Genomic DNA, 17016 nt, shown 5'->3' with positions numbered 1-17016 from the left:
CCAGAAAGCAAAGCTTTCTTAAAGACCTCTGCTACATAAATGAAATAAGTTAATCAGAGAAAGACAAGTATCATATGATCTCCCTGATATGTGGAATTTGAGAAACAAGACAGAGGATCATAGGCGAAGGCAGGGGAAAAATGAAACAAGATGAAACCAGAGAGGGAGACAAACCATAAGAGAGTCTTCATCTCAGGAAACAAACTGAGGGTTGCTGGAGTGGAGGGGGGTGGGAGGGACGGAGTGGGTGGGTGATGGACATTGGGGAGGGTATGTGCTATGGTGAGCACTGTGAATTGTGTAAGACTGATGAAACACAGACCTGTACCCCCAAAACAAATAATACATTATGTGTTAATAAAAAATAAAAATAAAAGACCTCAGCTACAGAACTCTCCTCAGGGCTCACTAGCCATGATTGGGTCCCATGGCTAACCCTACCTTGAAGAGATGCCGGGAGGTAGAGTCTTTGGCAACCAGCCTTTGTAGTAGAGAAAAACAAGGGTGAAGGTAGTTGAGAATGGAAATGGAGAGACCCAAGCCCTACTGTCTGCTACAGCAGTGAGGGACCTTTGTTTGTGGAGTTTTCTTTCTCCAGCCACTGACAATAAAAAAATGTGAGCATTCTGCTTGTTAGAAAAGATTCAACCTGTTCACGTAAGTAAAGAATACAAGGAATGACACCAGGAATAATGGAAAACAAACGTGTAAATAACGTCAAATGATCTTTGCATTCCAATAGATTTTAAAAGAAATGGCCCTATATCCATTAGCCAATAGTGCATAACCAACCCCCCCTCCCCCCCCGCCAAATCCAATGGCTTAGAACAAAGTCATTTATTATCCTGGCTCATATGCTCATGGCTCAGCTGATTTAGGCTGGGCTCACTTATGTATCTGTATAAGCTGGGGCCTCTGTGCTAGACAGGGCTTGGTTGGGGCATGTTAGCTGGGGTGGCTCAGCTGCACATCTTTCTTATCCTTTTCCTTTATTAGCGGGCAGGCCAATGGCAGGTGTGCAAGAGAGTTAGCAAACACATGTGACACCTCTTGAGGTCCATGGTCAGAAGTGGCAGACCATCACTTCTGCCTCATTCTGTTCGCTGAAGCAAGTCTCGTGGCCAAACTCAGACATGAGGAATTTATACCCCATCTACGATAGTAGGAAACTAAAAAGTTACATGGCAGTGGGGATGGATACAGGGAGGGGTGGAGAACTGGAGCCATGATTGCAAATTTACCACAGGCACCAAAGGTCTTGCAAGTCGTAAACATAAGGTTAGCATTATACCCTAATCCTTTCAGAAGGAAGCCATCCTAATTTAGTTTGGTATTACTTAAATCACTAGAGCCAAAGTTGATGGTTACACCTACTCATAGTTCACTTTACATTCATGGAATCAAGAGATGAAGTTTCCAAGTGAAAATGAGGTCTTCAGTTTTGACTTTTACCTGTCATACTGATTTTCAAGCTATCCCTAAATATATCTCATGAAAACAAAACTAATGCTTCCTTTTTTTTTTTTTTTTTTTTGCAGGCTTGATGTGAAGAACCGAAGAGAAAGAGAATGGATTCAAATGAAAAAAGCTCATGAAAAAATTTTATATATTTGTATGACGATTACGAACCTCCTGAATGCCTGAGACGCTAGCAGAAATGTCTTCTTTGTACATTTATATTTCTGCCTTCTAGTTGGCTACACTTCTTACTTTATCTTCATGTTTGGCACCTTGCAAAGCAAATCAGCTCAAGAATTCACCAACTGGAGGGTGTGCTTTTGAGGAGGAAAAGGATTTTATAGAGAGGGATCGGGCAATGCATAACAATGATTTTGATAGGAAGTTCTCTACTTCACACACTATTTTGATCAATATTTGGAATGTATTTTAGTTCTTCACATCCTAAATTATATCAATAAACTTTTTATGAGTTCACACTTGAGTAAATATAAAATGTGAATCTAGACTAAATTAATTTCATATCTTCAGATGGCTACATATTCCTGTACATGGAGAGAAATGAGATATGAGCCAGCCAGGGGCATGTGGGTGGCTTAGTCAGTTAAGCGTCTGGCTCTTGGTTTTGTCTCAGGTCATGATCTCATGGGTGCTGAGATGGAGCCCCGTGTTGGGCTCCACACTCAGTGGGGAATCTGCCTGAAGATTCTCTCCCTCTGCCCCTTCCCCCACTTGCACTCTCACTCTCTCTCTGAAATAAATAAATAAATCTTAAAAAAAAAAAAAAAAAAGAGCCAGCCAAATCCCACATTGCTTACATGGGGATTTCTTCTTCTGAATAACTGGGTAAAACTATGGCTGACTGGTCTTTGCAAATGAGGTTAAATATTGCCTTAGGAACTGGGCATCGTCGATATTCCTCCTCCAAGGATGATCTTTATGGTGAATGCATTTTACTTCCATAGAGGCTCAGAAACTCCCTTTGCCCAGATGGGACAGAGTTCATTAAAAGGCACAACAAAATAAAGCTGAAAGGTCAGAACAAAAGAGAGGGGCTGATCATACCTTAGTCATCCAAAGAAAGCTAAAACGTGTCTCCTGCTGCTAAGATGCAGAGTCTCTATGAAACTTAATTAGTGGCCAACACCATCATAAACCAAAAAGAGTCACCCATGTCCCTCTAGAGTCTTCTGATCTTCCCAGATGCCAGGGCAACTTCACAGTGTGAAGATTTGAGGAACCAGGTTCTAGAGACAAGTGTGTCACCTACCTGGTATGCGGAGACCCCAGCACCATGACTTTTTGCCTTGCTTCAGGGCCTTCCATTAAAAAAAAAAAACAAAAAACCCCCAAAACCAAGACATATTTCTAAACATCTCAAGCAAAAATTAGCCTTTAGCTTTTCTGTTTTGTAGAGATCAGCTTCCCCAAGCAGGACTATCGTGCACACACACGTGACTGGCTGTAGGTTCAGTAGGGCCTGATGAGTCTAGGTTTTCCTGAAAGGGTGGCCATCTGGTTGTGGCTCCCAGGTATCTCTCTGGGCTGTGGCTCAGCCTGGCGATCTAAATCTAACATAGACGCACGGCAGGAGAATATCAGTCAGAACAAAACCTGCCAGCCTAATCCTCTGTTGCCAGAACAGGTCCTAAATAATATGGCATTGTGTTGCCTCAGGCCATTCTGCTCCTTCCTAATTAGGGTAGTTGGGTAGGGTTTTTTTTTTTTTTTTTAAATCTCAGTGTTCCCTTTGTTTATTTATAAATGACCCATGTTCAGTTTCAAAATGACATTCTGGTTGAATGTTACAAAAGCTGTCTTCACATTTTCCTGCAGTCTGCCCAGTCAAATGTGCAGCATAATACAGGCCAGAGGCATCAGAGAAATTCAGCGGATCTGTGGACAGCTTTTAATTTACTATGTATTTTATTTTGTTAAGGCGCAAATTCACTGTATTTGGGATTTAGCAAGTTCCACATTCTATCATTTACCGGACAGCACCTATAATGTAGGAAAAGACAGTTTATTTTCAATGAAATTATTTTTTAAAAATTCACATGCCTCATGCGAAATGGCCCTTTTTAAAACCCATATATGGCACTGAGACAGCCTTATTTATCTTACACGTTTGTAATCAAACCAATTATTATGCAACTTTTCCATGGGGAAGAAACAAGATACAAGTAGTTGAAGGTTCATCAGGAGAGAGAGAACAAAACTAGAAATGACATCAGTTTGAGCAATTAAAGTAAAGCATAAGGTACAATAGCGTTTTTAGTACAAGTGCTGTAAATGGTACGAGTGTCAGATGTTCCACTGACAGGTGGGGATGTTGGAGTGTGATCACAGTCGCTCCGCCCGCACTGCCTGGCGGCCTACTCCGAGGCAGGCTCTGTGCTAAGTGCTGGGGGGGAGCGCAGCACATTCACCCAGAAGACCTTGCTTCACCACCCCCCTCACATCATCTCTCCCCTCTCCCTCCCCACATGGGATTTTCACATACTGTGCTTGAGTGAGTGAAAGAGAAGGCCCTGCAGGGTTCAGGACCGTGTGAGACACTTGAAAAGCTTCTCCCTTTGGAGAAGAAGCCATCTGGAATAAGCAGGGCTCTCCAAAATCTCCTCAACCACTCTTTTTTTTTTTTTTTTTTTATGATCTTTATATTTCAAGAGCACAGATTGGAAGGCAATTAGCTTTGCTTCCAAGGTTACTTCCTGAGCAGCTGAATGACAAAGGAGAATTTTAAAAGTTAGGCCCAGGGCATGGGGGATGATAATTACTCAAATGAATCCCTCATTTCTAACTAGAACAGCTAGAGGATTTACAAAAAGCCTCTCAATTTTGATAAGGAACACTACTAATCTGAATGTACCGTCCCATGAAGCTACCGCTCTGATGTTCTTGGGCTGACCTAGAATTAGGGCTCCCCCCTCTGAAATAAGACATGGAAAGGTTCATGAGGAATGAGAACAGGGCTCATCTGGATTCAAGGACCTCAGGTTGATCAATGACAACTAGTTCCTCTTGAAGGCATGTGGCATTACTCAGTGCTTTGAAATCTAGCTTGAAATAGAAACCACATTTAACTTGGTAATTGATGCTCCCTTGGGATTTTAACCTGACACTGAATGTAGGCACCAACGTGGCCCCCAGCTAGTTCCTTGCTTCACATACCATTAATGACATTTCTGTGCTTCTCTAAATGAGAGGATATATTACTTTAACATTCAGACATGATTGTGTATTCAGTCAACAAGCCCCACACAGAACAACCACTTAGAACACGATCCACCAGCATGTTGCTATGTGAAGAAAACCATTCAAGTCCATATCCCGAGTTCATTTTTTCTCTAAGCAAATGACCCAACCTGCTTAGATTCTGTACTGAAGGCAAATCACACTGTCAAAAAAAATATATATGCTGATTATAAAAGAGGGGATTCAGCTGTAAAATAAGATTACAGCTTTAACAACACCATCACCTAAAGGCGTTCTTCAGAGAAAGACAAACAACCTCAATTAAGCAATCATTTTCAAATTCTGGGATGCACTTGGCCTCATATCCTTCAACCCAATGCTTGTTTATTAAAGGAGAAAAATCACTCCTATAACATTTGACTTCTTTGCAAAATAATTCAGTGCCACCCTTGACTGGGAGAGACTGCACCATCAGATAGCAAGGCTCTTTTTTATGGCCAGCTCTTCCCCTGGTTCAGTGAGGATATTCAAGACGCAGATTCCACAGGGAAAGGGGCTTTCCCTTTGGGCTTCAGATGCCTGCAGATGAGCTGCAAAGCAAAAGCAGGTCTGCCCTCTACCATTTAATTTTCAAATGTGATCCTGAGTTGGGCGGAGCAACGGTGGGGTGGGGGTGCAGGCAGGACTTTACCTCAGTGCGGGTTGCTTATGGTCTCTAGACAAACAAAATGAGAATTCTAGGCTTCTCTGGAAACGATTCCTGCTTTTAATGTTGCTCACGCATCTGTGGTGCACTAGACAAGACAGGGTCCTGGAAGAAACACACCTACGTTCAAGCCACACATTCACACAAGCCACAGTGCTTAAAGCTTTAATTAAAAGAAAAAAAAATGGTGGGGGGGGGGGATAGGTTTTGTGCCTTACTTATAACTTTTTTTTTTTTTGGCTTTGTTTTATACCGTGTCTTCTGGCTCTGACCACACAGAGAAAGATTCTTGGGCTCAGGCAACCCTCACCCACCTCACCCAGCCTGGGCTGGGCTTTCCAGTATTCAGTGGGAGGTGATGAACATTTGAAGAAGCCAAAGGAAATATCTCAACTCCTAGGGGGCCGGACACCCATGAGGGCATGGACATCTCTGCTCAGTCTTAGAAATTAGGCATTTCCTTAGCGTTCTAAAATCTGGGTGAATCCAACTTTATTATAATTTCTTGGCATGCAGCATTTATTTAAATTTGTAGGCAAGGAAACCGGCATACTTGTCCCTAGTGGTTAAATAATTGTACACAGACCAAGGCTCCTTAAATCATACACAAACAAAAAACATCCAAAAAAAAAAAAAAAAAAACCCACCCCAAACTTCTTTTTTTTCCAAATCTTGAACATTGCCAGGCACTGTGGTGGTAATGATGGCCGAGGAGGGGGAGGGTTGGGGGCTTCATTTGGAATCCAGGTAAACCACACACACAGAGTGCGGAATTGGAAAGGAGGAAAGAGCTGGGAGAGACGTCCCTTAATGAGACCCACTGGGCTCCAAACTCTGTAGTTACATCCTGGTCGACTGCTGGGACCCCAACCCACAGACTCAACGTTTTGGCCCTACTTTACTTATTGCTTATTTCCCTAGACTTTTCCCAACATGTTTTCTTTACCAGCTGGGAAAGGAACTCCCTCCTCTCTGTGCTCTGGAACCTTCCCATCTGGATAACTGGACTCTGGCTGCAGATATGCTGAAATGACTGTGGCATTAATTTCCTTGGAGAGTGTGAATCTACCCGAGGCTTTACCAATATCTGTCCCCCTGGAGTCATTCCTTCCATTTGGCCCTGGATATAAACAATAACGCCTATTGCTGGCTGGAAAATAAACCGTGGGAATTGGCATGTTTTTCAATGAGAGGTCATGGAGAACAGTGCTGGCAATGACCCACTGTATCCCCCAGACCTTTAGTTTAGAGGCCGAACGGAGGCAATGATCTCTAACAGATGCACCATTAGGCAAGACCTACATCTGAAAGCTCCGTTGATTCAGATACTCAGTAATTAAGTTGTGGGCCAGTGAGCACATGATCTGCAATCAAACATGTCCCCGATCAGTGATTAGACGGGCAAACATGTGACCCCATTGTCTCTGCCGAAGGATGATTATGTAACAGTCTCTGGTCCTCAGACATCATGGTTATCTGCCAACTTTTGATCCCAGTAAATAAGCTGAAATCACTTGCTGTGGTTCTGGGAATCCGATTTTTAGGACAACTGACCCTTCTCGGGGGACCTGATCCATTGGGCCTGATAACTGATGCACACAGAGACCCAGATGCAAGGTGGGTGGGTCAGAGAGCCCCTGCAAAGGATGTCTGGGGGGCGGCCTGGCGTGACGTGCTTTACCCAAAGACGCGTCAAAGAACGTGCTTTTAAGCTTCAGGGCTTCTTGCTGCTTAAGAAGTAGTGAAGACAAAGGTGTGTAGGAGGGAAGGAGGGAGAGATGATGAGAAAGAGAAAATAAGAGAGGGGCAGAGGAAAGAAGGAGAGAGAGCGTTTGCTTCTAGAGTCCCAGGGTCAGGTCACTGAAGAAGATTCCGTGGCTTCCCTGAGGTCTGGCTGAGCAGGGGAAGCCTATCTGTTTCGTGCACAATCAAATACTCATCATCTATTTTTTTCTGAAGGGCAAGGAGGATGCATGAGAGCTTCCAAGTGCATGGGGGAGCCAAGCAAGGACTAAAAGATAATCTGGCTTGGGGTGACCCGAGACATCTAAATGTCACATAGCCTTGATGCGCATGTGACCTCGAGCTGCCCTGGGGTGACTCAGGCACCAGCCCTTTCTTAATCCCTTATTTGCTTTCCTTACTCCAGTGAGATTAACACAGCCACAGCCCACAGAGCAGCTCGCAGCAGCCCTCCCTCCTGCTTTCAGGAACCAGCTCCACAGTTCTGCACATAGTTAGGAGCTGGGTCTCTGAACTCAGATTGATTTGCATTTAAACCCTGGCTGCTCTATCGGAGCAACAATCACTTAAAATGCTGCATGTGTTTTCCAAACTAAAACTACGGGCAAATCAATAGGCAGTGAGCCTCAATCCAGGGCAGGGCCAGGCACTACTGGAGGAAAGAACACTGCCTTGTGGAGTCCCTTCACCCAGACACTTTCAAGCAAGAGTGGTGAAGACTATGTTGGAGGGAGATATTGAGGGCCGTGTGTGACGAGTATATGCAGCACTGAATTACAGGGAGCAATTACCAACAGTGATTTAGGATGAATCTATATAGCTTGTGATTTAAGTCGTGATCAAATCATTTGGACTTAATTTAAATCCTCCATAATCCAGATTCCTCTAAATCACAAATTATGATTTAGGCAAATGTTCGGGGTAGTAAGCACATCGAGAAGCATTTTTGTTTGCTTGTTTGCTCTGTCTCATTTCTTTTCCTAGTGGCGGACTTTGAGACAAGATTCAAGCAAAGGTAGCTTGTTTGGGTGGAGAAGGAGACACCAGCAGGGGTCTGGGCAGGTAGCTGAGGAGGGAGGCTGGGAATCCAGTTATGACTATGGGTAACTCAACCCTAACTCCACAGGGGAAGCTCGGGGAGTCTGAAGAGAATACACGGCCCAGAGTGATCCCAGTTCAAACAAGGGAGCTGGGGTATTTATGCGCCAACTCCCATCCATCACTGATGGAGGGCTGTCTGCAGCAGTGGCTGACCAAGTGTAGTCTGCCGGGCAGGGAAAGCCCGGGACAAAGGCATGTGGTGATTGGCAGGCTGGAAGCTGAGTCATTTGTGCTGAAAGATACAAGCCAAGAGGTGAGGCCCAGGGCCTGTCACGACTTCTATGTACAAATGACAAAAACAAAAAAATAATATTGTAGATCACAGACACATTTTCCACTGAAGATGTGACTGGCTAAATATCCATCATTACTTTAATTCAGAGAGTGAATCATTCCTGGTATTTTCCCACTACAAACGAGGGATGGGTCAAACACAGGGATAGGGGAGTAGCATCCTTTTCTTTTTCTCCCCCCTACATTTTGAAACATACTTATGATGGAAATCATTTTAAAAATAGAAATTCTATAGGACATCTTATCTCAATTAATTTCACAACTCTCCCCCCTCCCCGTATATTTTTCAAACTACATTTTCATCATAATGATATAGAGATAAAGCCAGGAAGGCATATATCTATCTATAGTAACTAAACATATATCTATATAAATAAATATGTAAGTATATCTATATAAATATAGATAATTACTACATGATTAATGTTATTTGCTCTCCACATATAATTAACATATAAGATTACTATAAGGATGAAAGCTTGTTTTTATGCTTAAAATAGATGGATGTGTCCCTAGAAAAATAGGTCATCAGACCCAGATTTCTCTTTTCTGTAAACAGTTTCATCTATTCGAATTTTTTGAACCGTGCAATAAAATATCTTCATGGTTAAGCCCCGTGGCACTCCAAAACACCTTTGACTTTTCATCATTCTTGTTTATGTCATTGCAAAACTGTACACGACTCGGGGCTTAAGTATCACTTCAGTAAGAAAGCCCCCTTGAATAAAGTGATAAAAAGAGTGAGAGAGAAAGAGAACTTGAATACAATATGTACTCGGTACCGCTGATTTGGTGGGCTGCTAGGCTCTGCAGGGAAACTGGCAAAGGACGTAAGAGCATCCCGAAGGAATCGGGAGTGAAAGCGCCCACGGTGGAAATGCGGTTGAGTAGATCAGTATATGAGGTCCTGAGAATGCCTGAGGTTGAAGGGTGGCAAGCAAGTCCCTTACACCGAGTGGCTTCCAGCCACGGTGAGTCAGGGTGCTGTGAGTCCAGAAAAGACAGAAGGCAGTTGCACGGCTGCCAAATGAAAAAATGTCTTGGAAGCGGCAGAGAGCGCTAGGGGTCTCTCAGTACTCATTCTTCCCATTCTTCCTCAGCAATAAAACCTCTAAACTTTACCTGCACAACCACCCGTTTTGCAGCTCACTGGGGCCCCAGGACAAAATTCTTGCTAAGGGTCATTAAGCAAAAGCAGTGTTTATAATTCCTGCGAAGTATCCCTGAAGGGAGAGGTCAGCTGCCTCTTTCTTGCCTGTTCCTCCTTCCTTCTAGCGGCATTGCGGATGCAAGGGCAGGAGCAGCAGCAGCTGTCCTGGGCCATGCAGTGGAAGCTGTGTTGACCGGAACCCATAGAGCCACCATACTCCCCTTGGACCACCTACATTTCTGAGGGAAGGAAACAAAACCACTTTCTTGTACTTCGAGGTTTTTGTTACTCACAGCTGAACCTTATTTTGACTAGTAAAATGACCATTCTCCTGTGGAGATGAATATGAGAACCTGTGAGTTATTTGCTGGAATAGATTTTCCTGTTTGACCAGCAAATGGACTCCCTTCTTACCTTAGAGGCTCAGTCATTCTGTATCTCTCCCTGCCTCCCTGTACAGAAAGGACCGATACTTGCCTCTATGGAGAGCCAGAGCTTGGGCACATGCATGAAGGCAGGTCATTTGAGTATGGCAAAAGGAGCAGTGGATAGTTCAGAATTTATTTAGAATTCATTCCAGATTGATGGAAGTGGCCTGCCCAGTCTGATGGCGGCAGTGTCTGAGGCAAGGCTGAGTACCGGGCACTGGTATACTGGTGTCCTAACCAAACTTTTCTGTGGCATGATTTGGTGATAGTTCTGTCACACTTAGCCCTTCTCTCCTACTCTCCTTCCAATCCTATTTCTCCAGCACTCCCAATATCCTTCCAGTGATAGGTCAGTGGTTTTGCATGCAATCAGAAACCTTGACTCATACAGAAATTGCCATCTGGGCATGACTTGTAACAAATAGCCTTAGAGAAATAGAAGCTATCTGGAATGACTTATTTGTCCTCGTTGGGTCTGAAGGCAGTGTTAAGGAGTAGGACTGCGGCAACCACTGGAAACACAGCAAATTAAATATCTATGGTCACTCGGAATAATGTCCTCACTGAAGACTCATTCCTCCTTGGACTCCTGCATCTCCACCGGCAGCATCAAGAGCGAAACCCTCCCCCAAGAGGTGGGATCATTTTCCTCCTGGCAGGAGAGAAGAGGCAAACAGCTGTAGGCCTCCAGCTTTCTCACCTTCCCCTAACACACACCCCTTCACCATCATCTGCCTTAAGACCACCAGGACTAGTCTTATTGTGTCCTAAATTCCCTTCCCCTCCATGTCACCCTCCTCCCACAGTGCTCTGTGTATCCCCTATTCAGTTTCCACCTCCCAACCCTCCCTACCTCCTTTGAAGAGCCCCTACTTGGTAATCAGCAACCCCCCCCCCCGTCCTCAATCTCTTTTCTGAGTGAACCCTGAGCACAGGGCTCCCTAATGGGCACAGGGCACATTGTAATGAAAACCTGGCTTTCTCTAGAGGACATTACTTCCTGTTCGTCCCTCACAAATGGTGGCTGTTTTTATTTTTACTTTCATCTTTCACATAGTACAGAACATGGAGATGGGTAGATGTCTTCTTTGCTCCTCATGACCAGTTCCAGACCATTTTCCCCCTCACTTACCTCCTTTCTCAACTGCCCCCCACCGCAGTTTGAATCTCCTGTCATCACACTACATTCTCACTAGCCTTCTTTGTTGCACTTGTCCACTCTCCCTCACTTCTTGAAGATTTTGTCTCCTGGCTCTCTATTGCTCTCTCTAGCACTGTTTTATTTCTTGAGGATTTATGTATATGAAGTATATGAATTTGTGTATTCCTTCCTATATCCTAGCTTCTCAGGTCCTTGACCTCTCTCTGGTTATCTGCCCTATCTGGGCCACTCATTCTCATGGTCATACAGAGACCTTATATTATTAGTATTAAAGACTACAATTCCTCCATAATCTCAGATTCAAATATCCATTCTCTGACCATCACCTCCTATGTTACAGCTTACTTTGTTTAGTACCCTGGTTCCGACCATCCAGCCACATGAGGCTGTGTGAGTATAGCAATGGACTAGGCAGAGTTGGGTTTAACCAGGACAGGGAAATGAAATGGTTGACCAGAGAAATAAAGCTGAACAAAAAAGGGCAATGAGGACCAGAGGGAAAATATGAATGAAAAGATGGCAGGATCATTGGTTGTAGATCCAGTTAATGTCAAGAGATTGGTGGGGGCAGTCCTTTGTTTGGTGAGGTCATTCCCACGCCAATTACACATTTATCCACTCATTGTCTTCTAGAGCCAGACTCTTGGTAAGCATTTCTCCTTTGCCCTCTTGCATGATGTTAAGTGTTGGTAGTAGACGGGGACTGTGGGGCCAGGGCAAGAGGAAGGGGCTTTTTCCCCTGACGCTGGTGGGCTGTTTCTTGCATCTTCAGCATGCGGCAGCCAGTGAGGTGCAAGACACGCAAGGGGACTGTCCGTCCAGCAAGTGTCCGTGGGTTGTCCCTGCTGGCGGTTTCCCAGCAAGTGGCATGAGCATCTCGACAGGGAGCCTCCGAGTGAGTCTCACTGATGCTCTAGCTGTTGGTTCCCAGCTTGCCATATGTATTCCATGGCACTTCAGTGAACTTCTCTACACTCCAGGACTCGAGCCTGACTCTCTCTATCAAGGTCAGAATCTCAGCCTTGGCTGGTGAGGCCTCTTTCAAATTTGCTCCTTCCTTAGGTGTTCTGCCTTAGAGGTAATGGCTGCTCTCTATAGCCACTATTCATGTTTTCTTTACAGCTGTCCATACTATTTAGTACCTAATCTCTTGTCACTAGCTAGTAATCCTTTAAACTTTTCCCCAAATTACTATGTGGTTTCTGTCTTACAACTTCCTAAGCAAAGTAATGCAATAGAAAGCCAGTTCTCACCCTCTACACCTCCCACCACTAGAATCAGATCAGCATGTTCTGGTGGCCAATCACCAAGTCACTCCAGAACAAGAAGACTTCTACACCAAAATAATTGCAGGCTGTTCACTTATAATCAACAGAAATCTGGGGAATAGGTAGAAATGAGGGCATTAGATCAAAAATGGAAAAGCACAACTTTATTTTGGGCTGAATTAATCAATATGGGGCCACTTCCCAGAGATTCTGGATCTAGTAGGCTAGCCTGAGAGGCTGAAAATATGTCTAAGAATGCACTTGACTGGTTGACTCAACCTAAAGGAGGCTGAGATCCAAGAAATTCATTTGCAAGGATTCTAAAGACTTACAGACATACTACTGCTTGTGTTGATTCATTTATGTTTCCACTAATGATTCACTTGAGAACCCCCAGAAGACAACCCCCTCCCCATGGCCTTGAGAAATAAATTGGTGAGGGGAGAGCTTCTTCTCTGTAGGCCAGAATTACTGATGGGGATGATCTGTAGGAATGACTTCCTGGTATCAGTGTGTTAGGAAGACGTCAGGATGACAAAGGCCAGGGGATACTACTTCACCACCAGAAGCAAGATGACCGTGGTTACCAGAGCAGGAATCAAAAGGTTCTGAGCCACGGGGATCTTTGGCAGAAATGGATTGATCATGGGATCACCAGGTCTGAAGATCTCGGGTAATCTACTAAGGTACTATTTACCTTTTAAAACAACAACAAATTCCCTTATCTGGTTAACAGAGGTTAAACACGGGCCAAAAAATAAAAATACCTGATTGAGTCCTCTCATCCATTCTAAAACCTGAGTCACTCCCCTTCCAGACCAGAGCTCCTTGAAGTGGGAGCCCTGCAAAGACCTCCCCAGCACCTCTCAGATCTTCCTTCTGGCCCTCATCAGAGATGCTCAATGGTTTACCGTTGGAAACATGCCCCGGGAAAAGGGAAACTCATACATGTCCGGGGGATTACTGGACACTGGCCCTAAGATCACACTAATTCCCGAGGACCCTGAAAGTTACCGTGGCCCATCAGTCAGAATGGTCAGAAAGTAAATGAAGTCCACCTCATGGTAATGCTTATGGGAACCCATTCCTGGGTTGTTTCCTCAGTTCCTAAGTATGGATGAAATACATTCTCAGAAACAGGTTGTGGCAGACTGGTTTTCTTTTCCAAGGATGGATGCAGTATCTCCCATCCCAATAGTGTTCTGAAATGCAACCTTGATACTTCCCCAGGGAGAGGTAGAGTCTATTTCTCCACTTCCTTGAATCTGGGTGGGCTCTGTGGCTGTTCTGATCACAGAGCAGGGCAGAAAGTGATACCATACCAGTTTTATGTGCAACCCTTAACTGGCCAGGCACTTCCTGCTTCCCGCCTCTTGGAAGACAGTCTCTCTGTAAGAAGACCAACTACCTTGACACCACCCCACTGCGAGAAGCCCAAGTCAGTATGAGATGTCACAGGGAAAAAGACAGAGGCAAATATGATTTGATGAACTGGTTTGACAATGAGAATGGGCTTTCCCATATAGATGAGATGGCAGACATTTTCCAAAACTTGAATGAGCTAAATAAAGCTGTGGTTCCAAGCTCTTGATGAAATATATAATTAAAGCACATGGCAAGATAAAAATACTTTATAAATAATACTGTAACAACAAATAGTTAAAAGTATTCGCAAACTTTTCTGAGTATAAAGCCTGAGTGAGACGACTGTTGCAGAAAGGGCAGCAAGTAACATTAACAGTTGTGTTGTAAGTCACAGTAGTATCTTTTTAGAATACTCTCAGAAATGGAGAAAGTAAATGAAGCCAAGAGTAGATGATAATTTATTTCTCAAGTCGTACATTTCTAATTCTTTGCTTTTGATAAAAGTGAAAATCCTATGAGCTGGGAGCTGCTACATCACTGAAAATAATATCTCTTGCTAGATCGCTATGTAACGTTTAGCACATACTTGGAAAGACTCCAACAAACTGAGGGACAGAATTGCTTCATTTCTATATACTAATTTATGTAAGCAAGATTTCTCAGTACTTACATCTCTAACAATGAAAAAGCAGAAATACATTGTTCAATTGCTGCTGAGCCCTGCCTCATTCATATTCATCCAGAGATACGTGAATGAGTTTTTAAAAATCGGCCCCCTCCATATTATAAGAAATGCAATTTCCATTAAAATTTGCTTTTTTGTTTTATGATTATCAGTACTTATATTTAGATTTTAATTGTGCACAAATAATAACTAATGATGACTTAGTCTAAAAATATTTTTCACACGTAGTGATAAAATTTAAAATTTTAAATGATTGGTATATATATGTATATATATATCACAAAAATCTGAGGAAATAGTCTTCTAATATTTCAAAACTTATTTGATTCAGTAAAGCAGTTGTTCATGTCACTGATGAACAAATGAAATTCTGTCATGTAACTCTATTTTTTCCTGCCATCTTCTTTGTTAATGCAAACAGAATTATCAAGCAATACCCATGTCACAACTACATTTATTAATGACTTGAGCAACTTCTTGGCCAAGCTGGAGTAGTAATCAAACCTTCATTTGTAGTCTGGTTTTGTCAAATCATGGTTGAATTACAACTATAGGTTGGCCAAAAAAACAACAACAAAGGGGCGCCTGGGTGGCTCAGTCGTTGGGCGTCTGCCTTCGGCTCGGGTCATGATCCCAAGGTCCTGGGATCGAGCCCCGCATCGGGCTCCCTGCTCAGCGGGAAGCCTGCTTCTCTCTCTCCCACTTACCCTGCTTGTGTTCTCTCTCTGGCTGTCTCTCTCTGTCAAATAAATAAATAAAATCTTAAAAAAAACAAAAAACAAAAAACAAAACCAAAAACAAAAAAAACCCCAAAGAAACATTCCCAAAAAACCTAAGCTTTTTTTTTTTTAAGTAGGCCCCACACCTACTGTGGAGTCCAACACGGGGCTTGAACTCATAACCTTGAGATCAAGACCTGAGCTGAGATCAAGAGTCAGATGCTTGACCGACTGAGCCACCCAGGCACCCCTAAAAAACCTAAGCTTGGGGGGGCGGAGCAAGATGGCAGAGGAGTAGGAGACCTGGATTTCACCTCCTCTCAGGAATTCAGCTGGATAGGGATCAAACCATTCTGAACACCTACAAACTCAACAGGAGATCGAAGAAAAGAAGAGCAACAACTCTCTCATCAGAAAGCGACCACTTTCTGGAAGGTAGGACGTGCGGAGAAGTGAATCCAGGGCGATATTTGGGAGGATAGATGGCGGGGGAGGGGCCTCCGTCGGCCGCTTCTGGCAAGTGATAGAACCACGGAACACAAAATCGGAACTTTTAAAAGTCTGCTCCACTGAGGGACGTCACTCTGGTGGCTAAGCGGGGGGTGGAACACTCTGGGACAGTGTGGTCTCAGGACCCTCGGGGTCACAGAAAGACCGCGGGTGCCTGAGGGCGGCAGAGCTCCCAGGTATCGGAGCAGGGAAGCCGGCTGCAGAGGCGGAGCCCAGGCGCGGGCTCTCAGCTCGGGGTCAACATAAACCGTGATCCGCGGCCCAGTCGGGCCCCTGCTCCTCCAGCAGGGACCCAACAAGCGGCAGATCCGGGAAGACTCCCCTTCCTCCCCGGGGAGGAGCCGCGCGGGAGGGCACCGCAGGGATCTGCTGGGTTTGGAGACTCCACACGGGGTCGGGTGCCAGAGAGAGAAACGCGCGGTCACAGGCCGGGAGAGCACGGAGTGCGGCCGGAGACCCGGGAGCCGGAAGTGACTGACGGCTTTTCTCTGGGGGCTCACTGAGGAGGGGGGCCCCGAGTTCTCGGCTCCTCCGGGGCGGAGATTGGGAGGCCGCCATTTTCACTCTCCGCCTCCAAAGCTGTACGGAAAGCTCGCAGGGAACAAAAGCCCCGGAGAGCAAACCCGAGCAGATGACTTAGCCGGGAGGGGGCAAGGGCGGGGCAATTCCGCCTCCGGCAGAGACATTTGGAAACCACGGCAACAGGCCCCTCCCCAGAAGATCAGCGAGAACAGCCAGCCAAGACCAAGTTTACCGATCAATGAGAACGGCAGAACTCCAGCGCTAGGGGAATAGAGCACACAGAATTCATGGCTTTTTTACCATGATTCTTTAGTCTTTCAAAGTTATTTTTTTTTTAACTGTCTTTTTGTCTTTTTTTTTCTTTTTGAATTTTTCTTTTTCCCTTTTTCAACCAACATCTTATCAATCCCTTTTTTTAAAAAAAACATTTTTATTTTTCATTTTTAGAGTCATATTCTATCCCTTCATAGTAGTTACCTGTATTTTTGGCTTATATATATAAGTTGTTCTCTCTTTAAAATTTTGAGATAGTTTCTTCTAACAGATTAAAATATATGCTAAATCTCTAGTATATGGTGATTTCTATTCCCCTGCCTAATCACATTCTCTCCCTTTTTTTTCTTTTTTCTTTTTTTAAATCCTCTTCTTTCTTTTTTCAAAGAACTTCTTATCAATTCCTTTTATAAAATTTTTTATACTTTCCATCT

General features: G+C 44.1%; 1 protein-coding gene across 1 annotated transcript in view; it reads left to right on the top strand.

Moving 5' to 3' along the window:
- Positions 1 to 1935, top strand: part of SMPX (small muscle protein X-linked) — a 57350-nt gene extending 55415 nt beyond the window's left edge. The window contains exon 5 of the mRNA XM_045875877.3: positions 1539 to 1935. The gene's annotated coding sequence lies outside the window, so the exon portion shown is untranslated. The remainder of the gene's footprint in view (positions 1 to 1538) is intronic.
- Positions 1936 to 17016: the final 15081 nt, after the last annotated feature.

The sequence above is a fragment of the Mirounga angustirostris genome, unplaced genomic scaffold (genome assembly GCF_029215605.1).
Source record: "Mirounga angustirostris isolate CCGP_5_RB_7025 unplaced genomic scaffold, mMirAng1.0.hap1 SCAF_11, whole genome shotgun sequence".
Taxonomy (NCBI): domain Eukaryota; kingdom Metazoa; phylum Chordata; class Mammalia; order Carnivora; family Phocidae; genus Mirounga; species Mirounga angustirostris.
The sequence above is the reverse complement of the archived record's forward strand: the minus strand, read 5'-3'. Positions and strand labels throughout refer to the sequence as shown.